Raw genomic sequence first — 26,853 nt, forward strand, 5'->3', positions numbered from 1 at the left:
TGTGACATCGCTTCATTCCAGAATGGGTGTTCCCTGACGGCTGCATCTAACATATGCACAAAATCTCCCTCTCGATTTGCACTTCCAACACCATTCCTAAAATGTAAGCATTGTTCTTTGGTGTCTCATAGGTAGCATAAATTAAATGGGATAGTTTTTATATTGTGTTCCACCTCCATGTAGATTTTTCTTTACTGGTTTCTACATGTGTCTCACGTTAAAGCACTGTTTCCTAACTATCTCACTCCCTCTCCTGTTTACCCTCCTGTCCCTCACTTGCATACCAGAGCACAGTAAGCAGACACCTTTCCTAGTATCCACCATTGATCCATCCCCTATTGCCCTGTCCTCATAGGACCTGATTTGATAGGAAAAGATGTTCATTCTCAGATATTTACCAGCATGAGTGAGACTACCAATGCTTCATCCTTTCATTCACTGTGTTAGGTTTATAAGAGACACTTAATCTCTTTTGGCGCCCAGCTGGAAATCCATAGGGAGAGAAGGAGCAAACAGGTATGCTGCTAATTATAAAATAGGTTGTTATGATGGGACACAGAACAGGGAATGAGAGCTCACCTGGTTGGAAGAAGGTGATCAGGGGTTTGACTTTTTAATAACTTTATTGAGGTACAATTTACACACAATACATTGTTCATATTTAAAGTATACTAAATACTGTGAGTTTTAATATATGCATAGACCCACAAACCCAGCATCCCAATCAAAATACCAAATATGTTATAATTCCCAGTGTTTTCTTGTGCAGCTTTGCAATGCTTTCTTCTTTCTATGCTTTACTCACTATATATTAGTTTACATTTTCTAGAATTTTATAAAAATGGCATTATGCTTTTTTTTTCTTGGTCTGGGTTATTTTACTCAGCATAATAATTTTGAGATTCATTCATGTCATTGAACATATCAATAGCTTACTCCATTTATTCATTTACTTATTTATGGATGAATAGTATTCCACTACAAGAATATACCACAATTTAACTTTGCACTTCCTGATGGGCATTTGGGTTGTTTCCCGTCTTGTCTTTTATAACTAAATCTGTTAGGAATATTTGTCTACAAGTCTTTGTGTGGATGATATACTTTCATTTCCTCTTGGTAAAAATTTAGAAGTGGCCTTGCTGAGACATACTATCAGGACTTCTGACTGATGGAACAGCATAAGAGGTTGGAATACACACAGTAATGAATCTTTGAAGGAAGAGAGTTGGGGCACCTTTTGGTCCCTTCCCAGGAGATGCGTATATAGTTCAAAGGTACCTTAAATTTGCCAAGTTTTGAGTCTCAATTCTCGACCTTCTTTTTCAAATGTGGTCCTTTGTCAGTATTCCTTTGTTCAGTAAATTGTACCACCATCTGTGAAGTAAATAATGGCTGCACATAACTAATCAATAATCAGCCATTTTGTCCATATTTTCAAATGTGTTGGTATAAAGCTACCACAGCATTCTTTTGTAATTAAAAAAAAATTCTCTCTGTTTTATAGCTAGTCCCATCACTATCATATTTGCCAAGTATTGCTTATTTTATTTGTCTTTCTAAAGAAAAAGCTTTTGGTTTTATTTGTCAAGTTTACTGCTTTTCTTCTCGATTTTTGACTTTTCTCTTGATTAATTTTGTCCTTCCACTCTTTGGGATTTACCTTGTTCTTTTTCTATGTCTACTCTCCATTTCCTGTAGCTTCAAGAGCCATTTTCAACAACTCAACGAGCTCTGCCGGCTGTGTCATGGCCACTTCGTCATATGCCATTAAAACTTAATCTCATACACTGGGTGAAGACTCAGCAATCTTATTTTGCTTTCACAATTGTTCTATGGCCTTGGATTCTTCTTCTTCTCCTAAATTAGCACTATCATCATGGAAAATTCTAGTGGGCCTAGAATTCTAGTCTTGCCTTTCCTGCAGTTTCATAATAAAAGAAAAATTTCCACACTGTTTTTGATGTTGATCGAAAATTTAGCAACACTTCTTTGCACTATATTCAAATCCCAAAATATAAGCAAGCCTTCATGCACACAGACTCATTGAAATGTCATAATTTCAAACTGTGTATGACCTTGAACAATGACCTTTCCAAATACTCCACACTCTTCCTAGGTGTTCAGACTTTTTCATTCCTACAACGTCTTTTACACATGGTCGATTTGTGTCATAAGTTCTTCCTCACTCCCACTTCTGAGTATATATCCAAAGGAAACTTATCATTATTTGAAGATATCTGTACTCCCATGTTCATTGTAGCATTATTCACAAGAGCCAGAGTATGGAAACAACCTAAGTGTCCATAGTAGATTAATGGATAAAGGAAATATGGTATATATATACAATGGAATATTATTCAACCTTAAAAAAGAAGAAAATCCTATCATTTAAGTCAACATGGATAAAACTGGAGGACACTATGCTAAGTGAAATAAGACAAAGACAAATAGTGCATGATGTCACTTATAATGTGGACTCTAAAAAAATAATGAAATAAATCAACTCTTCCCTCCCTGTACATTTTCCTCAGCAGAATCTAGCAGCCTCTACTATGAGTCTTATCTTTTTTTTTTTATTGTTTGTACCAGATCACAACCCCAGGGAACCTATGTATTTACCAATGTATATCTAGATTATAGTTTACCATTGTTCTTTTTCTTTGCAATTCATTCCATCCACTTCTGGCATCAGAACCTCATTTTTCCTTTGGAGAAGTCCTTGTGATTCAGGTAGGCTGTGTGTCTCCTCCCTAGGCTGTGTGACTTGGGGCTGGCTAGACACATTGTTTTATATATACTCTATATGTCTTAAGTACTTATTTCTCTGTTTTCCATCATTTTCCCTCCAAATTTTAGTGTAGTTATTTTTTGATTGACATTTGTAATCCTTTTTTTTGTTTGACTAAGGTACTGTTCAACCGATCTTCTGAGTGCTTAATTTAAGCATTTTTAATTCTAGAAGTTTCTTTTGGTTGCATTTCACAGATAATTTTTGCTTAAATTGTACATGTTGTCCTTTTTTTAATACATTAATCATAATTTTAAATAATAGTTTCATTGAGATATAATTTACTTTCCATATTATTTAATGTGTACAATTTAATGTGTTATGCATCTACCACCACAATCAATTTTAGAACTTTCATCCACCCCCCAAAAGAAAAAGAATCTATTATAGGTCACTCACTCCCCCATTTCTCCAAACCCTAGGCAGCCACTAATATACTTTGTCTCTACAGATTTGTCTAGACTGGACATTGCATACAAATGGAATCATACAATTACTTAGCATGTTTTCAAGGTTCATCCATGTTGTAGCATGCATCAGTACTTGATTTCTTTTTATGGCTGAATAATATTCCATGGTGTAGATATTACTAGGTTTCATTTATCCATTCACAGTAAATAGCCATTTGGGGTATTTCCACTTTGGGGCTCTTATGAATAATGCTGCTGTGGTTGGATTTACGTGCAAGTTTTGTATGCAGGTCTAGATTTGTTTTTTAAATTGACAGACTATTTCGGAGCAGTTTGTGGTTTACAGAAAAATTAAGTAGAAAGGACAGAATTCTCATACCTCCTTACCTCTCTACCCAGTTTCCCCTATTATTAACATCTTACATTAACGTAATACATTTGTTATAGTTAGTGAACCAATATTGATACATTATTACTAACTAATGTCCATGGTTTACTTTAGACTTCACTCTTTGTTTTGTACATTATATGATTTTTGACAAATGTGCAATAACCTGTATCCACCATTACAGAACCATACACAGGAGTTTCTCTGCCTTTAAAATTCCGGGCTTCACCCATCCTTTTCTCCCTCCCCACAACCTCTGGCAACCACTGATCTTTTGACTGTCTCCACACTTTTGCCTTTTCCTAAATTTCATATAGCTGCAATCATATAATATGCATGTAGCCTTTGCAGATTGGCTTTTTTTCACTTAGCAATATGCATTTAAGCTTCTTCCATGTCTTTTCATGGCTACATAGCCTTTTCTCTTTATTGCTGAATGCTATTCCTTTGTACCGATATACCATAGTTTGTTTATCCATTCACCTATTGAAAAACATCTTGGTTGATTTCAAGTTTTGGCAATTATGAAAGAAAATGTTATAAACATCCATGTGCAGGTTTTTATGTGGATGTAACTTTTCAGTTCCAATGGGTAAATACCAAATAGCATGATTACTAGATCACTGTATGGTAAAAGTATGTTTAGTTTTGTAAGAAACTGCCAAGTATCCTCCTAGTAACAAATGAGAATCCCAGTTGTTCTGCATCATCAACAACTTTGGTATTTCAGTATTTGGATTTTAGACATTTGAATAGGTGTGTAGTGGTATCTCATTGTTCTAATTTAAAATTCCCTGATGACATGGAAGTGTAGCATCTTTTCATACGCTTATTTGCCGTGTGTCTATTTTCTTTGTTTAATCATAGTTGTTTTTTAACCAAAGCCTACTAACTCTTGTCCTCCTGTGTCTATTTATATTGTCCTTTTTCCTTCTTTTTTTTTTTTTTGAGCTTTTGATCATTTAGTCTTTTTCCTGGTATGTCCAATTATTTTTATTTTAAAATTGGGCTTAACTTATTTTAGGAAACTATAAAGATATCCACATTCAGGATGTTGTTATCGTTCCCTTGAAAAGATTTCCTTTTGCCCATGGCAGACAGTTACTATAGGGACTGGAAACCTTAGTCCATTCTCAGTTTGAGCTCATTCAAAGCCGTTTTTCACTCTGTGTGAAGGTTGCTCTCTTTCTGTCTTGACCTTCCTCTACGGGTGTTGCCCTTTGGGATTACCATGTGAACGTTTAGATTCTCCCTATTCCCAACTACCCTTGTATTTGTTAGGCTTTAAATGTAATGGTTCCCCCAGCCCTGTGAGACTAAGGATACGTGTAGCTTGTCATTCCATTAGTTGTTGCCTTTAGCTTGAGCTCTTGCCGTTTGGCTTCTGTGGTTAGAGTCTTCTGAACTCCTTGGCTTTTCAGCTCCTAGGCTGTATAAGTTGAATCAGCAAATGCCCCAAGGAGAAAAGCTGCACCAAATGTCAAGCTTGCGTCTGTGTTTCCCTTCTCTCCAGAACTTGGCCCACATGTCTCGGTGTCTCTCTAACATTCGGATGCTGGCGAAGAGATGTTTTCTTACTTTATCCGGGTTTTCTAAAATTTCTTTAGACTTCACCTGATCTTATGTTATTATTGAAGTATCATCTCATTTATCCCTAGGAAGAAAATTTACAATTTTATGTTTTATTATTTTATTTTCTATATTACCTCAGTTTCTGTAGAGACCTTTTACCTGATTCTTCAGTCTAGTTCCTGTGTTACCAGTAAGATGGAGATAGGTGGAGGCTAAGAATATTGGGGGGAAAATCACTGATGAATGATATGTCTTGCTCTTTTTGTTTTTCCTCTCCTTATTTACTCTGGCAGCCTACATTTGCCCTTCTTGATTTAACCCAGTTGCCCAAATAAGCAACCCACTCTGGCAAAGACCTGACTTTACTCTCATAAATGTCTGCATGTTAGGATTAGCTAGATGATGAACACCATGCCAAAGTTCTTTGTGTGACCAGTCAGAATGGCCATCATTAAAAAAATCTACAAACAATAAATGCTGGAGAGGGTGTGGAGAAAAGGGAACCCTCTTGCACTGTTGGTGGGAATGTACATTGATACAGCCACTATGGAGTACAGTATGGAGGTTCCCTAAAAAACTAAAAATAAAACTACCATATGACCCAGCAATCCCACTACTGGGCATATACCCTAAAAAAACCATAATTCAAAAAGAGACATGTACCACCATGTTCATTGCAGCACTATTTACAATCGCCAGGACATGGAAGCAACCTAAGTGTCCATCGACAGATTAATGATAAAGAAGATGTGGCACATATATACAATGGAATATTACTCAGCCATAAAAAGAAATGAAATTGAGTTATTTGCAGTGAGGTGGATGGACCTAGAGACTGTCATACAGAGTGAAATAAGTCAGAAAGAGAAAAACAAATACCGTATGCTAACACATATATATGGAATCTAAAAAAAAAATTTGTTCTGAAGAACCTAGGGGCAGGACAGGAATAAAGACGTAGAGAATGGACTTGAGGACACGGGGTGGGGGAAGGGTAAGCTGGGATGAAGTGACAGAGTGGCTTGGACATATATACACTACCAAGTGTAAAATAGATACTAGTGGGAAGCAGCCACATAGCACAGGGTGATCAGCTCCGTGCTCTGTGACCACCTAGAGGGGTGGGGTAGGGTGGGTGGGAGGGAGGGAGACGCAAGAGGGAAGAGATATGGGGATATATGTATATGTATAGCTGATTCACTTTGTTATAAGCAGAAGCTAACACAGCATTGTAAAGCAATTATACTCTAATAAAGATGTTAAAAAAGCCAAAAAGTTACAGAGTAAAAAATTCAAAAGAATTGCCCACACTCCTCCAACAGACTCTCTAACATTTAGCAGAACAGAATTCACACTGAATCTGGTTTATGAGTAAAAGAAAAGTCAACTTTAAAGTGGTTCACAGATGACAACATTTCTTTTCCATGTGCCTGCTTTGGAGCCATATTTCTGCTGACCACTCAAAACCTTCCTCTTGAGTATTCTGTGATATATTAGAACCAGGAATAAGGGATGTTAGTGCTGGAAGGGTCAGCCAGTGGTCTGCGATTTAATTCACATATCCTTTCTGCACCAGGCTCTTTAAGATTATTGAGTTAGCCTAAGAATTTTGAAACTGTAGAATTCAAGACAGTACATTACAATATGCCAATATTACTATTCTTCTGCTCTGACATTCTCCACTGATGGACAGATGAAGGAGAAGGAAGGGCAGTCACCAGTAACTGAGAGCAAATAAAACTGGAATATTGTAATTCAGTATCATTTGAGTGACTGAATTGGCTGGCAGAATGTTCTCCAGTTAAAGGTGAGGAAAGATTAATTCTACACATGACACCATTACTGTATTTATACAAGTCTACTGGGACAGTTGTTTGCCTTGAATTGTTTTCTTCATTCATTTCTGTCAGACAGTTGTGTTGACTGATTTTCCTTTTTGATGTATGAAATGACTGTTTGACTGAATTTACCATTTAATTTCCACTTAATGCACTGTAAAAACAATACATTAGTCAAATTGGATTGGAAGGTATGAATATGTTTACCCCAGAACTAGACAGAAATATAATATTTCCTTCTACAGAAATGTAAGTCATATGCCCTGGATTTGGGGGAAATGTTCCAATTTCAACTATTTTGCCATGTTTCAAAAATGTAGGGTCACTGATCCCATAGTAAAAATAAGAAGATCTGTGAAGTCCAGAAAAACATAGTTTTATGTGACTCTGACAATCACATAACACAAAAGAAAAAACTATTATGAGATAAATTTTACTGAGTTTCATACTTATCAAAACAAGTTTCATACTTGTTTATATGTTAAACTTTTGAGTCTTTTTCTAGAAGTTCTTTAGGAACAAACACTTCAAATATATTCATAGAAAATCCTCTTTATTTATAATTTCATTCTTCCAATATTTATAGTTACTATGAGAGGCCATTTCTCCATGTCCCATCCCATGATTCTCTGCTCCTACTGAACATTTGGAAATTGGTGGCATGAGCAGGAAAGTGAAGCAGTTTTTGAGATTACTGAACAATGCTGATTTTATAAAGACTGCTTTCTTCCATAGTTGACAAACTTATGATGGTACTGATGGTTGGATACTACTCTTAGAGATGAAAAAGGTCTTAAGGAATCTTCCGTATTCCATTCACCAATCTGTGTTCTTGTTCAAGGCAAATTACTTCCTTTCAAAATTAACATATTAGCTTAATAATAATTTTTAATCTTAAAATAATCTATCTGTGAGAATGGGAATTTTGGGTAGGAAAAAGTGACAGAAGATGGGACAAAAAGAGAATTCATAGAAAGACAAAACAGAATTTTTTAAATGGTGGATACGAACTTCTATTTCCAACTCTATCAGTTTACCTTAGGAAAACATACTAGAAAGGCCAGATAAATCATAAGCAACATTTGACTGTGAGCGTTAGAAAGCTACTGAGGTAGCCATGACCTAGAAAAGTAAAATAGAGAAAGAGACTCACTGAAGTGAGAACAATATTCTGCACATGCGTTTCTAGCCCAGTCATTTAGAAACTACTGATGAAGAGCCAAAGTCTGAGAAACCAAATGTGGCTCCTAAGAGGTAGAAAAGCCAGTAGATCTTAGGACAATGTCATAGGACTAAGGAAACCAGAGTTGGAATTGAGAAATAACAAGGCAGCTAGAATTTTAAGGACCAAAATCAGAGAGAGAGTAAAGATTCAGAGAACGGAGCTGGATTCAGCAACAGTGTTCCCTTGCAGTATTTTCCATGTATAATAGGTAGACAAGACAAGATGCTAAGAAGTCAAACAAAAGCTAACTGAAGTCAAAGCAAAGACTTAGTTGGCTCATAATGCTGAAGAGACAAAATTGGGGTTCAGAACCTATGAAAGATTTGTGGCCCAATAGAAAACTAATGATATGAATTAGGACATTGGAAGTCTCTATGTGTGTGTGTGTGTGTGTGTGTGTGTGTGTGTGTGTGTGTGTGTGTCTGTCTGTCTGTCTGTCTGTGAGTTAGGAAGGTTGATGCAACATCTACACTGAACCTTATAAAGAAGGAAAATGAGTATGAAGTTGGTCCAGTGACTGAGGTGATCTTCCCCTCTCCTCCCTACCTAAGAATAGGAAATTCTCTCCTCAAGAAAATACAGTTGACCCTGGAACAATGTAGGGGTTAGAGATGCTGACTCCCTGTGCAGTCAAAAATCTACATATAACTTTATGGTCGGCCCTTCTTTTCTGTGGTTCTGAATCTGAGGTTTCAACCAACAACAGATCATGTAGTACTGTATTACTTATTGAAAAAAAAATCCATGGATAAGTGGATCTGTGCAGTTCAAACCCAGGTTGTTCAAAGGGCAACTGTAATGTCATTCAGATTCTCTACAACTTGTCATATCCCAAGTCTGGTATTCACTGAAGAATTACCAAGAAAAGGAGAATTAGAATAAAAAACAAAACAGAATCAGAGTCATAGATGACCTAAACATTAAAGTTCATACATATTTTGGTAAATATTATCAAGTTCAAGAAAATAGATGACAAGGTGAAGAAATTAACTTGACAACTAGAAACTATAAACTGATTGAAGTTGAACTGATAGAATTAAAAATTATACGAAATTTAAAACTCGGTAGTGGATTGGACACAGGTAAAGAGAGGTAAGTGAACTGGAAGATAGAGTAGTAACAATATTAAGACTAAAGCACGGGAAACAAAAAGAATAAAAAGTACACAAAAGCGCATTTGAGACATATGGGCCACAGTAAACATTTTTATCATATGTGTAAACTGGAATCCAAAGAAAAAAGGAGAGAGAGATTGGGATGAAAACAATATTTCAGAAATATTAACAGCTGAGAGTTCTCTAAAACTAAAAAGAATATATGGAGCCATAAATTCAATAAGCACTAAAAAAATGCAACAAATACAAAGAAAACCACACCTAAGATCACCACAGTACAATTCATGAATAGCAAAGAAAAACATGACATCTTAAAAGCAGCCGAAAAAGAGAGAGATTACTTTCAATGGAACAATAGGATTAAGATTACAGCTTACTTCTCAGCGAAACTGACTGGATACTAGAAAATAATGGAATAACATTTTTAAGTGCTAAAGAAAAGAACTGCCCATTGGGAATTCTAGAGGCAGAGAAAATGTTGTTTGGAAGGAAAGATGAAATAAGGAAATTTGCAGACAAACAAAATTTAGAAAATATTTTCTCATCAGAACTGACTGAATTAAATTATAAAGGGAGACCTGCAGGCAGAAGGAAGATTATCACATGAAAATAAGGACTTTATAAAGAATTATGTATAACAGAAAGGATAAATAAGTGGATAAACCTAAATAAAATCTAACAACACAGAAGGGTAATAATAAAATATATCAAAAATTAGAAGGCATTAAAACAAATGGAAGAGGAAAAAGTAGTAAAAGAAATTTAAGATCTCAGCATTGCTTGAGAAGCAGTAAAAGACCTAATAAGTCATGGTACATGTGTAACTGCTACTTATGTAAAAATAACAAGCTAATACAAGGGAAAATGGAATTTGAAGAAATCTCAAAGGAAGAAAGAAGAGCAAAAGGAACATAACAAGGTGGGACAAATAGTAAACAAGGAGTAACCGGTCTATAAGAAAATACATTAACTGTAAATACTCAAATTAAAGGACAAGGATTATTGAAACAAACAAAAAACCTAATTCTATGCCACCTACAAGAGACAAGAGTCAGATTGAAAATGAAAGGATTCAAAAATTATGTCATAACAACAATAAGTAAAATTGAAGAAGATTTTTTAATGTTAACGTAGATTTGAAAGCAAAAAGTATCACTGGCGATAAGGCAGGATAATAAAACACACTGTTACTTTACAAGGAATACATTATAAACCTAAACTTCAATGCAATATATGAAGAGAAATTCCAAAAATCTAAGTAGAAATAGAAAAATCTAAATTACCTAGATCAGTAACACAGAACCACAACAACAAATCAGCAGATTATAGAAGATCTGAATACCATCATTAAAAACTTTGGCCTAAATTTACATAAAACACTGCACCAACAATGATGGAATATATATATTACGCAGAAATTTTTAGGTGCACATGGCACATTTATAAAATTGACTATATTCTGGTTATAAAATAAGACTCCGAATAAGCAAGAAATGTAAAACTATATAATCAATATTTTACCAAATACTTGGATATTAAAAACATACTTCTGATCATTATGTAGGTCAAAGATAAAGTTGCAATGGGAATTAGAATTTTATTAATTGAATGATAATGAAAATATGCCATAACAAAACCTGTGGGTTGCAAATAAAGCTGTGGTCACAGAGAAGTTTATGTATTCCAATTATACTCTCTAAATGTAAAACAGAAAGGAATAAAGCAACTAGAAGATAACCTGTCACCCTGAGGTAGGCAACTCCTGAACTGTACCTGGTGGGGAAGGCAGGGCAGAACTTCAGGAGGCCAGCTGAGAGCACGGTGAACACCATGTCAGGAGCAGTCTCCAAGAAAGAGAATTTAATGTACAAAGGGATGACTAAAATATATTTAAGAGCTAGCACCCTGACCCCTCTTAAGGATGACTTACGTTGCTGGGGAAAAAATAAGAAGTGCTCGATGTAGAAGGTGAATAGCTTTATAATTCTCAGGAGAATCTTGGTACCAGGACCACACAATGAAGAACTTGGAGTCCCCATGGCTAATCCAGTAGAGAGAAAAGGAGAAACAGAGATGCGAGAGAAAATAAATGGAACTCTTGGTGCAATTTGGTGCTGCTGCAGGCCCAAGTCCAGGTATGTGCTCTCTATCTCCACATCTTAAATAAAAGCCACCGTGTTCCTCAGTCTTTCAGGTACTTAGAATTTCTCTTTAGAACCTGAAAATGGGGTCAGCTTTCCTGTCTGTATTGCTACAGTACAAAATAGAGGCAGGATGTTTGAAATAGTTCTCCATCTGGCAGAGGAGGCCTTGAAGCTGTGAGCCACTCACTGCAAACCAGCAGGACATGAAGGATTCTTGATCAGATCTGAAGCTACTGGGAGGCTTTTGAGGAGTTAAATCCCATAGTAAATACTGTACCTTCAATGGCCCCTTCTCCCTCTCTGTCCAGTCTTTCTCCACTCCCGTGGGGGCCCAAAGGGGTTAAATGAGCACTCTTTGACTTGTACTTGGTGGTCCCAGAACTTGACGTGGGCTTGGAGACTTCCATGAAATGTCTGCCTTCCATCTACTGGCTTGGGTTTCTTGGTCTCTCTGCTCCAGGCTAATCCCTTCAACCTGCTTTTTCCATTTCTGCCAGTAATCCCCCTCTCCAGACCTTCCTAATGCTCTTCTGGGGCGGGAGGAGACTTACTGAGGGCAATGTTTATTTCTAGAGGGAGAGGTGGCCACATGACTTCACAGTGGTCGTCCTGTTGATTATTCAGTTTCTGTCTAGATTAGTCGTGGGTGTTTGTGCACCCCAGCCTCACCCCCAGGAGGCTTTAGAACACTGTCCTTATCTCAGCCCTGAGCCTCTCTCTAGCCTCCTTCCCTCTCTCTCCTTACCCATCTTTACCCACAGACTCGCAGGCTTTCTGCACCTCTGAGGAAGATAAGCACTTCACAGAACCTCTGCTACAGAACCAAACATATTGAAATGATTCTTTACGAAGATACTGAAACAACAGAAAATGAATACATGACGATTGTTTCTCCTGAGGGTTCAGTTACCTAGGGGGCCTTTAGCAAACTTTGATTGATAAATCCTTTCCTTCCTTGGCAATAGTTGATCACACTGTGAGGAAAACAAGTTAGAGAATGGAAAAATAATATTTGGATTTCAACGAAATAATAAAGATGCAGGGACTATCTTTGACTTTTGCAAGGTGAGAAGGGAGTTTACATTTTGATTATTTGATGGCAGGAATCCCTTTTAAAACAGGGCCAGTCTGCATGATGCATTTAAAAATCAACCTTTTCAAATATAGCCATAACCCCCACAAGATTTCTTGATTTCTCTGGGTCAGATAAACCATCACATTTCACAGTGGTGCCCTGTATATGAAAGTGATAAACATAACCTGGAAGCACGGCAGTGGCTAAAAATATGGAGCTGGCAGCCATTCGCTGAAGTGATTTTTTGCTTTTAATTCATTGCATAAAATGCTAATGTCCAAATTCAGGCAGGTAGATCTTACCAACCATCAAGAGCTTCAACCCGGCTAACAATTAAGTATGCACTTTCAAACCTTACTTTGACTGCTCCAGAAATTTACTGGGTTTCTTTAATGCCTCTGTTACTATTTCCTTTGTGTCATTTTGTTTTTCTTTAAACACATAGCTGTGTGATCTTGGGGAAGTTATATTATTTCCTTGAGACTTGGTTGCCTTCTCTGTGAATATCTGGGTATAATTTTAGTATTGCTCAATAGAATTTTTGGTGATAATGAAAATATTCTATATCTGTACCATGCATTGCAGAATTCAGTAGCTACATGGAGCTAATAAACATCTTTGAAATATGGCAAATGCAACTGAGGAACTGATATTTTAATCTTATTTTTAAATTTGTTTAAATATAAATAATGCCATGTGGCTAGCATCTGTTGACAGTACAGATCTACATAATATTTTAAGGACACTCTCCACTCAAAAACTCTACCATTCATTAACTCAACCTAAATATTTTTGCCCTCTGACAAACAGGAAATAATTTATGCTTCCCTTGAAATTATGTCTCAAGACCTTTGTCAGTTTGGGGACATTATATTCTTAAAATTGACTTTGCTTTATGAAACTTTAATAATGTTGGAGTTTCCTGCCCTTGGTACCACCTTTGTGATGATGGGAAATATTGTGGATGATCAAGGACCATTTCAAGAGATCATGGAGAGAAACCTCCTTCTGGGTTTAATTTCATTATGAGGATGTCAAAATGCTAAATTACTTAAAATAAAACCCGTACCGTTTTTATGCTAAGTTATATTCTACGTGTAGCTGGAAAAATGTTAAAAAGATTTTTAAAGAACTGCACATCTATTTTTGAAGCTGATTTGGCTGTTCAAGGCTTGCTAGCACTTTATCCATCTCAGTACTATTTCACTTAGTAAACAAATGCAGTTGCCATAATTGCTGCATATGTGTCTGTGTTCCCTTCTTGTTTATATGTTTTTGAAGTGAGAAACAATATTTATATCACAGCGCCTATGTAAAGCACAATATCCATTGCTAATTCAGATTGTGTTTTAAGATATGAGACAAAATTTAAGACTTTTACTGTAGTCATAAACATTTAGCAAACCAAGCAGAAAATAAAAGCTAATTTTCAGTTGGTTGGCCAAGAACAGAAAAGCGAAGAATACCTAGTGCAAAACCATATCTCTAATAACTACTGTTGGATTTAGAGCACACACATGCTAAACTTATTTTAAAATATCTTCTTATCAAAGATTTGAGGTTGGACCTGAAAAGATATCAGAAGTGAAAATAGTCATGTGGTCTGACCAGCGTGGATCACACAAAGTAAGTGTATACTATATATAAAGTAGATAAATTACGAGGTCCTACTGTATAGCACAGGCAACTATATTCAATACCTTGTAATAACCTATAATGGAAAAGGATCTGAAAAATATATATATATCTGAATCACTTGGCTGTACACCTGAAACACAACATTGTCAATCAACTAGACTTCAAGTAAAACAAAACAAAAAAGTAAGTGTAAAGGGAAGTATAGTTTTATAAATTCACCTCTGATATCCAATGGACCAACTGAAAGACAACAGAAACTACAACTTTGTAGGAGACAGGACATGGCCAGCAAACTAGGCCATTACCCTTGGTAACGGTCATACCTGCCAAGAAATATACAGACTAGCCTGCATTCATGAATACATAGGAATTCTTCATTTATCTGGCATTATTAGGCAATGAGGTATTGTATGTTAGGAGAAGTTTTTTTTAAATGACAAATTTAAGAGGAGTTATTTTAACCTTCACTCAGTAATTTTTTTCTAAAATTAAGAAATGTATCTACTGGTGTATCTAATGTTTCCTTGATAACTCGGGGTCATCAGTTCCATCAACGTTTGCATGAATAATGTGAATGGAAACAAGACAGGCATGCTTACTGAAACTGAAAATGACACGGCACTGGCTGGAGTAACTAATGAGAGAGCAAGAAAAAAAACAAAAATGAAAACAAACTGTGATCAAGAAACAATCAGTCAAGTTCTGACTTTCTGTACTTAGTTTCAAAACGAAATACCACAAATCCCAGCGAGAGACTCCAGCATCATTAGCTGTCTTTCTCCTTTGTTCCACCTTCCTTTCCTTTTCCTTCTATCCTAGATTGTTCCAGGAAGTGTTTATAGCTCCTTGCAAGACAAATTCTAATACTTACTTTCTCTCACACAAACTTCACAATATGTCCATGTGATAAATGGTGTGGAGGTAAAAGACAATTCATCACAGGGACATCTCCTATGAAAATAAAATTAGAGACTAGCTTCTAAACATGCAGAGAGAAGGGCGTGGTGTCAGGCACTAATTTCCTTGTGATTTCCTCTCCATTTCTAATAGACGTTCTTATTTACCAAGATCCCTTTTCATTGGTGTCCCATTCCAGACTGCTCTACTCCACCCATCCTCATCCTGTAAAATACATTCACACTGTTTTGTGACCCTACTTATTTGCCCATTAAATAATCAATCATAGAACTGTCGGAATTAAATATAGAGTGAAATTAAAATACTAGAGTCACTTGGAGGGTTTAGCAGCTCCACCAGAAAATACTGGGCATGGATTTAAAAGAGGCTGCGTGGGACTTGCTCTTGTCCAAGTTTTCTCAAGAAGTATCTGAAATAAGCCTAAATTCAGAGTTAATCAGACTGGCCTGCTTTCTCAGGTGGACTGGAACTCATTGCTCTTTCCCCTCAACTCCCTGATGTCAGTGGCACTTTCCGGAGGTGAGGTGGACTTCTCTGCCTACTGCAGAAGCGCAGTTCCCCCCGGGCCCACTCCCTGTCTGAATCCCACACTGGAGGCCCAATGCCAGCCTTCCCAGAACATTCGTGGTCTCCTTTCAGTTTTTGACCTGCTCAGATTGAGTCCCTGTAGACTCTTCCTTAGCTTGAAACCTGATCTTCCACACCTTTCCCTGACCTCGATGGTTACCTTCCTACTTTAGGCCTCAGGTGCTTTAGCTACAAAATGATATAGTTGCCCTTAATTCTAAAGTCTTATTTCTAAAGCTCTACAATGTGATGGCTCCTTGAAAATGTTTCTCTTTGCTGGTTTTAATTTTGTAGAGAATTAAAACCCCAGCTACTCTAAAAGACAGTAAGTTACATTGGATAAGGAAAGTGTGCTTTTGTATTTAGATTAACAGGGATGGAAGACGACTTAGTATGTTTTAAGATACTCATGATCCATTCTCGTGAGAGTTGGGGGAAGAAGGGGAAGAGAGTTAATAAAATACCAAACGATTGTGACAAATTAAGTTCACCAAGATGTATTTGATTAGTTACTACTTGAATAAGCCACACAAATCCAATTCAAGTTGTCCTTTATTTTTCTAAGAAGGATCCCAGTGAACTGAGTCCCATGTTCAGTGACTCCACGTTCAATGGCTTAGTCTTTAAAAACTGTTATGTTGCTGGAAGAAGAAATATTGCCCATCAGTCCTAATTGATGTTTAGCTATCACGCACATTTGAAATAAATTTATTACTTTGCCTGATCTCAGTGTAATGCATTCCAAAGTGGCAAAGAGCACACGAAAAGTTATGGAGTCTCCATCTTCTACACTAAAGTGTGCAATAAATTACATATTATTTGGCCGTGAAATTCACAAGCCATAGAAACCACGCCATTAGCAATGTATACAGTGGTAATCAGCAGGTAATGAGAATGATATAAAACCAAACAGACTGTGTATGTTGGCACTGCTGCCAATTAAGCAATTATTAAATGCATTCATATGCATCTACGCTAGGTAAGCTCTTTGAGGGCAAGTGCTATGAATTCTACATACCTGTCAGGATATTATATATAGACCAGTTTCTATGGCCTTTATTCAAAGACGCTGAGAAAGGGTTACTCTGGGTAAATTCAGACCTTTTCTCAATATAGAATTTGGTCAACATGCATTCTGAACAGCAAAATTTCACAGTGCTTTCAATTTTCCTACACTAATTGCCACCTCAGCAAATGCAGGATTAAGTATAATGGATTATAAGAATTTAGAAAGGAAAGATGGAAGAGAAGAAGGAAGGTAGAAAAAAGGTGGGTATGGAATACTTCAATATTTATGTAAAGAGTGGACCTAAAACTAACCTGAGGTTACCCTGAGCTATTAGCATACGCTATAGAAACTTAAATGAAAAAATAAAAAACCCAGCAAGGGAAACTCAAAGATTCTTTGTTTTTTCACTTTACTGCATATACACGTCCATCTTAAACAATCTATGTGCTTATATCCAATAAGAGAGCATTGTTTCGCAAGGCTATTTGGGTTCTATCAGCATGTAAAGGTCGGACAACTCAACTTTAGCAGAGTTAGCCTTCAGATGAATAATTGCTTCTCTCAGGTTGTGAGCATTTGAATTTTCCAGAAATGTTTCCCAAAACATGAAAATTAAAAGAGTCCTAGGACAGCGTCCTTTAGAAGTTTTATAGTATCAAGGTTTTTGGAGGAAGAGTATCCTTGTCGATTATCAACACAATGATTCCAAGCAGGTCAATTTATGCTGAGAATATTATATAACAGAACCCACTTCACCTCCATTATACTGACAATGATCTTCGTTACTTCAACCTTGTGCTTCTTAGTAAAGTTGAAAATACTGAGCCAAGAACAGACAGTGACAATGCCAGAGACTCAGATGTACCTATAGGTGCCTTCAGACAACATCAGCCACCCAGGCTAAAGTTCTGGTTTAAAACATCCCAACATGAATGAATCTCAAAAACCATGTGCTGAGCAAGTGAAGCCAGATCAAAAGGGCACCTACTGTATTATTCAACTTACATGAAATTCTGAACTGGGCAAAAGTCATCTCTAAAGATAAAAAACAGATCCATGGTTGCCTTGGGGTGGGAGATGGGGATACTTTTGCAAAAGCCTAGGAGGAAACTTTCTAGGGTTTTAGAATTGTTATCTATCTTTATGGGGGTGGTAGTTATACAAATGTATACATTAATTACAAGTCACTGAACCGTTGACTAAAAATGTCTGCATTTTATTGTATGTAAATGATACCTTAATAAGGTTGATTACAAAATGAACCAAAACCAAAACAAAGCAGAAGAAAAAGCTCTCAAGACCTCAAAGGAAATACACTGTTTTCTTCCAGGGTACCAGACTGGAAATGAGGCATTGGTCTGTTCTACCCTCAGATTATCCTTAGGATTATCTAGTCTATTTTAAAGCACTAGAGTCCCCTATCAGGAAAACTCACCCCATGTTTAATTATTTTGATTTCTTCTCTGCCTCTTCTCCCAACACAGTGAAGCCATTCACGGAAGAAAAACCAGCTTTTTCCAACTTTGCATCATCGCATATTCTTTCCAAAGCTATTATTTATGGAATAAAATTTGGCTACACTTTGTAAAAATCTAGCTTTTTGAGACTTACAAATCTTAACAGTTAACCTATTGCCTCCACTGGAATTTATAAAAAAATTATTTTGAAAATGAATAGCTGAGACTTGACATTTTTGTTTTTTGTGATTTTCTCTTCTCCTAAGAGAGAAGTGAGTAGGAATGAGAAACACATACATAAAGAAAAAAATTATCTTGCTGCCTTTGCATGGTTATAATTTATAGGAGGCCCTTTTCAACAATAATCTATTATCAGAATCAATAAAATATAATCTCCATGAAGGCCAGGCCAGGATATTTGTCTCTTTTTCAGCAGATTGCAATACGAACCACATTCATGGATATGCTTTTTGATGATCTTTGTAATACTGTAACAGTTGACCATTTCCTCATGCCTCTTCACCTTAACTTAAACCTGGTTTTTCACTAATGACCTCACATTTCCTTCTCTAACACTTGGTTGTGGACCTCTTTTCCAACTCCAACTCCAACTCGCATTTCACTCTGGAACCAAAGGAAGACTCACACCTTCCTCCTTTTTAGTGATACTTGAACGTCATTACCATATTATGATCACCCTGAAGAATACCCAGACAATTGTTATTTCAGAGCCATCTGACAGTTTGTAGCTCTAAAAATTAACTAAGGACCGCATTTGTCAAAAATATCCTAGTTTAAGATTTTGGTAATACAGCAACAGTAATTCCGAAGTCATTTATGACAATCAGTGTGGGAAACATCCTCCTTCGGGAAGATCCTTTGCCATACAATACTCTTTTCCTGTCTGATAATAGGGAAGAATGGCCGTGGAAAGTAACCTTTTGTGGAAAGAAATACTTGGCCTCGAGAAGGCTTGAAGTTCATACATTTTTCTTGAATTAGATTCTCCATTAATTACTTTATCCACAAAGAGGTAATTATCAGAGTTATGTAAGCAATTAAGGAGATGCTACTCCACATTCTTTCAGCTTGTTGACCCTTCTCGCTTTATTTCATGTGGCTATCTGAAACATCAGTGATTTACATGTCTTTCTTTCTTTCTTTTTTTTTAACAGATTTCTGTGTGTGTGTGTCCCCATGATGAAAACATCATTAAAGTAAAATATCATGAATAGACTCTTAAGAAGCAGAGTCTACTTAAAGTCCTGGAAAATATGAAAGCACTAATATTCACGAACAACTCTACACTCTGAAAGTTACTCCAAATTTTGTTGATCTCTCTTTTGTCTAGGAGTTTTTCAAATTTTCTACCATGATCATTTGTTAGTTTTATAATTAATTAGTAAAGGCATTACATCATACAATCTTTTGTTATCCATTGCAGTTTTAAAACTATTCCTTTCCTTGTCCTCAGCAGATATGTCATAGATTATTAGTACACAAGCAAAGACTTTCAACGTAACAGTACTTTATAGTGAGAAGAACTATACTGAGCTATCTCTATCCTAAGACAATGCACTAGAAAAGCACTAGGACTTCTTAAGCACTAGGAATACAGAGACGATCAAGGGGCAAGTTCCTTGCCTTCGAGTATACATAATCATTATAGCAAATGCTTAAATAGCACTTAGTATATAACTCACCACAGCAGTCTTATTATCCTCCTTTTTAATAGGTGAGCAGAGGAAGCCACAGGGAAGTCATAGGGTAAAGCCAGAATTTGAACCTAGGTAGGCTAGTACATTCTCCACGGCTTTAACTATTACGTTAATATATATATATATAAAAGTTATATATATATATATATAACTCCAAGTATTCCAAAGTTACAAAACATTTATCTACCAAAACTCAAAAAGGAGCACACAAACTTGCATAGAAAATAAACATGTAAAAGTTCATAAAGAAACCACAATATAACCTGCTCCACATAATATACTGACTGCAGTGTACTGGGCCTCTCCCATCCTTAGGTAGATGGAAATTACAACAAAATAATACTTTTCACCCTTGGAAGCCACAGCATCTCTCATACCAACCAACCAATTACTTCCTTAGAGAGAACAGGAAATTAACCTGAATATCATTATATATATATATATACATATATATATATATATATATATATATATATATATATAGCATTACTGATGTAGAATCTTTGTTTAAAGACAATAACTTCAATAGCAGAGGGAACTTTACCATTGCAGGCTTCAGATAACCTCTATATTTCTCAGATTTCATGCTAAATCATAAAATGCCGTATTGTGTCTGAAGCTATTTTTTCAATAGTCCATTTTCTTAAATGGATGAGCAAAGCAGTAAATACTGAGGGACATTTTGGCTCCCAAATCCTAAAGCCATTCTGATTATGCCTGGGTGATCATGGGGACGTCATCGGAACTACCAGAGGACTGGCTGAAATACCAGTTTTGTGGCCACCTTACAAATTAGAAATTATACAGAATCCAATTTTATTTTTTTGTTAAGTAATTCCTATGAGGCTTTTGGGATGTCAATGTAAAGTCCTTTCATGTGTAATCTTTATCCAGTAGATAGGGAACAATGCCAATCCCCGTCATAAATACTTTCACAACCTGACACTGAAAATCCACTGTAGGGCATAGGACCTGCAAATAGGATATGAATCACACACATCCACTCATTCAGACAACCCACAAATATTCATTTTTAAGTCTACTATATGCCAATAATGTACCGGCCTCTCAGACGCTAAACCATGCTAAATGCTGAAAGAGACATAGTTCTGGCCCTCCTGGAACTTATTACCTACAGAAGTGCCTTCATTGTAAATGGTCAGGTCTCAGCCAATGCTATTATCATCAGTGTGTGACCAAATGATACAGCTTGCTTTCTAAACAAGTTCCACACTCTTTGCTTTCAACATTTTTGCTTTCCTTCAAGCACATAATCCAGTGGTCAATTTCTCCCAGTTAGTGAGGTTTGGGGAAAATGTACCCAGTGAACATTTCCTTGTGGCCTCACTCTTTCCTCACACACTCTCCTCTGTGCTCTTGAGCTAAAGAGTCCTGGATTAAAGTCACTTGCTCTAACCTTATTATTTTAAAATAGGGCTGCTCCTGCTTTGAGGATTTCCACTGGACCAACACAGCAGCAAAGCAGCACTGAATCAGAAACAGGTAAATTTCAAAATGACAGCTCTAAACATATCCACTCTCCTTTTGTTTTCCTCCTATCCCTTTGCTCTGAACACCTCTGCCCTGAGGCTTTGCCTTTACCCTTCTCTGATTATAGCTCCAAAAGGGTTTCCAAGAGCAGGGAGTATTTACGGTTTCATTTGCTCCCAAGTCCTTTGTGGAAAAGGATACTTGCTTCCTGATTCTTACTAATTCCACACTCACATCATCAACACAAAAATCATCATTTAAAAAAAATATCCTCAGCTTCATATTTCTTCTGGGCCAACACTGAAAGAATATTTTCAAAGAAACAATATCCTCTCTCCTTTGCTCTTCTGAGTTTCACGTTCTTACCTCCAGTCTCATTTTCAACCCTTACAACGGGATGCATCACAAAAACAGAAGAAAGTTCTTTGTGCTTTCCTGTACCAGCTAATTATTCTAATTTGTTCTGTCTCTACCGAACAGAATGTGAAATCAACACAAAGCCTTATTATGTGACCTCTTCCAAGGGAATGGTCTGAGAGTTGTCTATGTACTAATGAAGCTCAGTGTGTATTAAGGGTTGACTGAAGCAATCATCAGGAATTTTCATCCCTTAAATTAGTGTTTTCCACCAAATGCACATTTTCATTTCAGATAATATAACTTTTAAGTTCAGAATACAACTGGACAAAAGAAAAGAAAAAAAGGTAACCAACACAACATTAGCAGTAATAACACAGTAACAGCTATCATCCTTCCCTGAGCAATTCAGCCTACTTTATGGACACAATTTAGTACAAACTCATAAGAAAGCTAACAAAGCCCCAAACCACTTCACAACAGCGTAGAGAGGTAAAGGTCAGAAATTATTACTGCCAGACCCAGCAGACAATGGCACCTACCGGAAGGAGCACAGGACAGGAAAACCTGGAAGCCTGTGTTCCAGTTTCGGTTATTCCTGTAAGCATTAGTATGATCTGAGTGAACTCAGCCTGCCTTGCTTTTTCTGTTTATAAAAACCTACATCATCCTCTCAGTAGAATGAAATGCCACATCTGAAAAGTTGCAGATCTCTTTAGGAAAGAAACAAAACTCATGCTTTCCAACCAAAATGGAATAATTCAGTCAATGGAGACTTAATAAAAATCTGCCATAAAGCAATTGTTTACTTGAAATCTATCTTTTGTGGTATATTTATTGGGGTAAGGAGTGTAAGCATATCATAATTAGAGTTACCAATTATTCCAGAAATCAAGGTCATTGAGTTCAGATTCCAACTTTGACCCTGACCCAGGCTTACAGAGATGTAAGATGTCCCAATACCTCATATCCACCATACATGGGAGAAACAAGGTATGCAGACAGATCCTCTTATAAATATCCCATATGTAGTGGTTTTAATACAGGGTCTCAGATTCATTGCCATTCTTCGCATCCAGATGTGGGCATTTTCCCTTGAATTTGGGCAGGCTTTCCATGGCTTCAAACAATAGAGCAGGGGTCAGTAAATTATGGCTGGTGGGCCAAGTCTAGGCCTCTACTGGCTTTTATAAATGAAGCTTTATTGGAACACAGCCATGTTCCTTAGTATATGTATTGTTTGTGTCTGTTTTCACATCACAGAAGCAGAGCTAAGTAGTTGCAAAAGAGACTGTATGGCTTGTAAAGCCTAAAATATTGACTGTCTGACACTTTATGGAAAAAGGTCTCCAAAGCCTGCAATAGTATATAATGAAAGTGATGTACATCTTATGTAACATCTAAGACTAGGTCATAAAAGGTCATGCAGCTTTTGCATGATTCTCGTGGAATGCTTCAACCCTGGACACTCATTCTCTTGGGATACTCTATCTTGAATCCTAACTACCACGTTATGAGAAGTCCAAGCCACATGGGCAGCCATCTATAGGCACTCCAGTCAACAGTCCTTGTTGGGCCCAGTCTTCAAGGGCCAGACATGTGAATTAAAATTATCTAGATGATTCCAGCCCCAGCCATCTGAATCCTCATGAGCTGAGGTTTCAGACATCAGTCATGGAGTAGAGACAAGCCATCTCCTCTGTGTACTGTTTGAATTGCTGACCCACAGAATCTGGGCACATATTAAAATTTTTGTTTATTTCACCACTAAGTTTGGACTTCTTTATTATGTAGCAATAGATAACTATAGCACTGTGTCTGTACACAGATCTACATTTCACAGAGCACATACTTTTAGATGTGAATGTTGACTGCTCAATTTCTAAGAAGAACGTATACACACACATAGGTACAAACTGTTTATGTATATGTAAATATTAGACCTATATAAACTAATCTATATTATCCATAAAATGAGGGGGCCTTGATAATGGCTAACATTATTTTTCGGTATTTATTGTGTTCCAAGAACTGATAAATTCTTGCATTGTATGAATTTTCTCTTTTAACCGTCATAGCAACTCCCTAAGAGAAGTAATGTTATCTCTATTTTATAGGTGAGAAAACTGAGGTAAAACAGATAACATGCTCAAGAGTACTCAGCAAGTAAATTTTAGAGTCAAGATTTGAACCCAAGTTCTCAAGTTTTAGGTCCCTTACTCATACTCACCAAGCTATATACTGAGGAAGAGGATGAAAGCTGAAGCCATTACCTCATGCTCAAGAAGTTAGACAGAAACTTAACAGGTATATTTGAAAGAAGACAGGACTTGGAGTCATAAGTCCAGAGCCTGAGTTATGAGATGAATTCTCCTCTCATCTAGATATAGGTTTGTTTTTAGAAAATGAAGAAGATCACTGCATATTTTGATTGTTAATTTCTGTACTTAATGATTACCAAAGAATGGAATTTCACCAGGGAGCTATTTTGCAATGACAAACTATTTTATTTTTTTGGTTTGTTTTTGTTTTTGTTTTTGCGGTATGCGGGCCTCTCGCTGTTGTGGCCTCTCCCGTTGCGGAGCACAGGCTCCGGACGCGCAGGCTCAGCGGCCACGGCTCACGGACCCAGCTGCTCCGCGGCACGTGGGATCTTCCCGGACTGGGGCACGAACCCGTGTTCCCTGCATCGGCGGGCGGACTCTCAACCACTGCGCCACCAGGGAAGCCCTCTAAATAATTTTTCAGATAATTTAGGAAATTAAAAATATTTACATCATAGATGCAAAGACAGAAGTTACTTGTGTAATAAATGGTGAGACAAAAAGTTTCTGGTCAAGTAGATTTGTTTAAATATGAACACTAATCTGAGTTCTACCCCTGTGCTAAAACCCAGTGACAGGTTGCATACAGCTTCTAAAGGGATATAGTTCAGTGCATTGGGTCAAATTCATGCCATAAAATGTGGTATTAGTAGTAGTACTAGAAGACAGAGTGACTGTCTTCTTTGGGACATAGATGAAGACCCCAAGATAGACAATATCAAGGACAAATTATGTAGAATAAGATATTATCTCAGTCCTTGGAACATGTCATCCAGGATAGAAAAAGAAGTAGATTTATTATCAAGTACATGAAGCCAGAGACAGTAAGCAATGAGTGGTAGTTGGTTAAAATAGACAGGTTTTAGAAGCAGAGGCACGGACGTAGAAAACAAACTTAGGGTTACCAGGGGATTGTGGCGGGGAGGCTAACTTGGGAGATTGGGACTGAAATATACACACTACTATACATAAAATAGATAACTAATAAGAACCTGCTCTTCTTATTAGCACAGGGAACTCCATCAAAACTCTGTAATGGGCTATTTGGAAAAGACTCTAAAAAAAAATAAAATTGGGGCTTCCCTGGTGGTGCAGTGGTTGAGAGTCTGCCTGCCGATGCAGGGGACACGGGTTTGTGCCCCGGTCCGGGAAGATCCCACATGCCGCGGAGCGGCTGGGCCCGTGAGCCATGGCCACTGAGCCTGCGCGTCCAGAGCCTGTGCTCCACAACGGGAGAGGCCACAACAGTGAGAGGCCCGCGTACCGAAAAAAGAAAAAAAAAAGTGGATATATGTATATGTATAACTGATTCACTTTGCTGTACACCTGAAACTAACACAACACTGTAAATCAACTATACTCCAATAAAAATTTTTTTAAAAATTAGGATTTAAGAACCATAGTCAGGGAGCAGTGTGGATTGGAAAGATCTGGCAAGAAATATTTCTGCATCCTCAGACAGTGCTCCCCAAGCTGGCTATTGCAAGGGTGAGCATTTAAGAGATCTTTGACCTAAGGAGGACATGAGATTAACAATCTATCCCAATGTGCATGAATTATTCTCCTCGGTGCTATCAGAAATCAGATGGCATCCTAGAGCAAGCGTCAGCAGATCTTTTCTGTACAGGGTCAGATAGTAAATATTTTGGATTTTCTGTACCATACGTCTCCGTTGCAACTGCCCATCTGCTGCTGTAGCACAGAAACAGCCATGCACAATACGTTAATGAATGAGTGCGGCTGTGTTCAAGCAAAATGTTATGTACAAAACCAGGAGTCAAGCGAGATCTGATCAGTGGGCCAGAGTGTGTGGACTCCAGTTCTGGGTCAGTGTTCACAGCTGAATGAGTCATGAGGCCTTAAGTTCCAGTTCTCATTGTACTACTTTCTACCTGGGTGAACTTGGGTTCATCCTTTTATTTATATGGGCCACTGTATTAGTCAAGGTTCTCCAGAAAAACAGAACCAACAGCATGTGTACACAATGTGCCCGTATATACTGATAGATATAGATCTAGATATCGATATTGATGCCTAGATCTATATCCATATCTATATAAAGATAGAGAAAGAGAGAGAGAGATTTTAAACAATTGGTTCACACAATAATAGAGGCTTGGTAAATTCAAAATCTGCAGGTTAGCCTGTCTAGAGACTCTAGGAAGACTTGCAGTTCAATTTCTGTAAGTCTTCTGGCAGAATTCCTTTTTGCGACAGGGAGGCCAGTCTTTGTTTTATTAAGAGCTTCAACTGATTGGATGAGGCCCATGCATATTATGGAGGATAATCTGCTTTACTCAAAGTCCGCCACCAATTTAAATATGAATTTCATCCAAAAACACCATCACAGGGACTACCCTGGTGGCACAGTGGTTAAGAATCCGCCTGTCAATGCAGGGGACACAGGTTTGAGCCCTAGTCTGGGAAGATCTCACACGCCATGGAGCAACTAAGCCTGTGCACCACAGCTGCTGAGCCCGTGCACCTAGAGCCCATGCTCTGCAACGAGAAGCCACCGCAATGAGAAGCCCGCGCACCACAACAAAGAGTAGTCCTCACTTGCTGCAAATAGAGAAAGCCCACGTGCAGCAACGAAGACCCAATGCAGCCAAAAATATAAATAAAACATAAAAATTTAAAAAAACACAAAAACACCATCACAGAAATATCCAGAATAATATTTGACCAAATAACTGGGCATGGTGGCCCAGACAAATTGACATGGAAAATTCACCACCTAAGCCATAGTTTTGTCACCTTTTACTGAGAAATATGACTTATCTGAACTATTTTGATACCTAGAAGATACCTTCTAG

At 37.3% G+C, this 26,853-nt stretch overlaps 1 pseudogene; it reads right to left on the reverse strand.

Annotated features, from left to right (window-relative positions):
- Window positions 1-2,562: 2,562 nt before the first annotated feature.
- LOC132593339 (UDP-N-acetylglucosamine--peptide N-acetylglucosaminyltransferase 110 kDa subunit pseudogene) overlaps window positions 2,563-26,853 on the reverse strand; it is a 41,670-nt pseudogene continuing 17,379 nt past the window's right edge.

Source organism: Globicephala melas, chromosome 1 (genome assembly GCF_963455315.2).
Source record: "Globicephala melas chromosome 1, mGloMel1.2, whole genome shotgun sequence".
NCBI lineage: Eukaryota > Metazoa > Chordata > Mammalia > Artiodactyla > Delphinidae > Globicephala > Globicephala melas.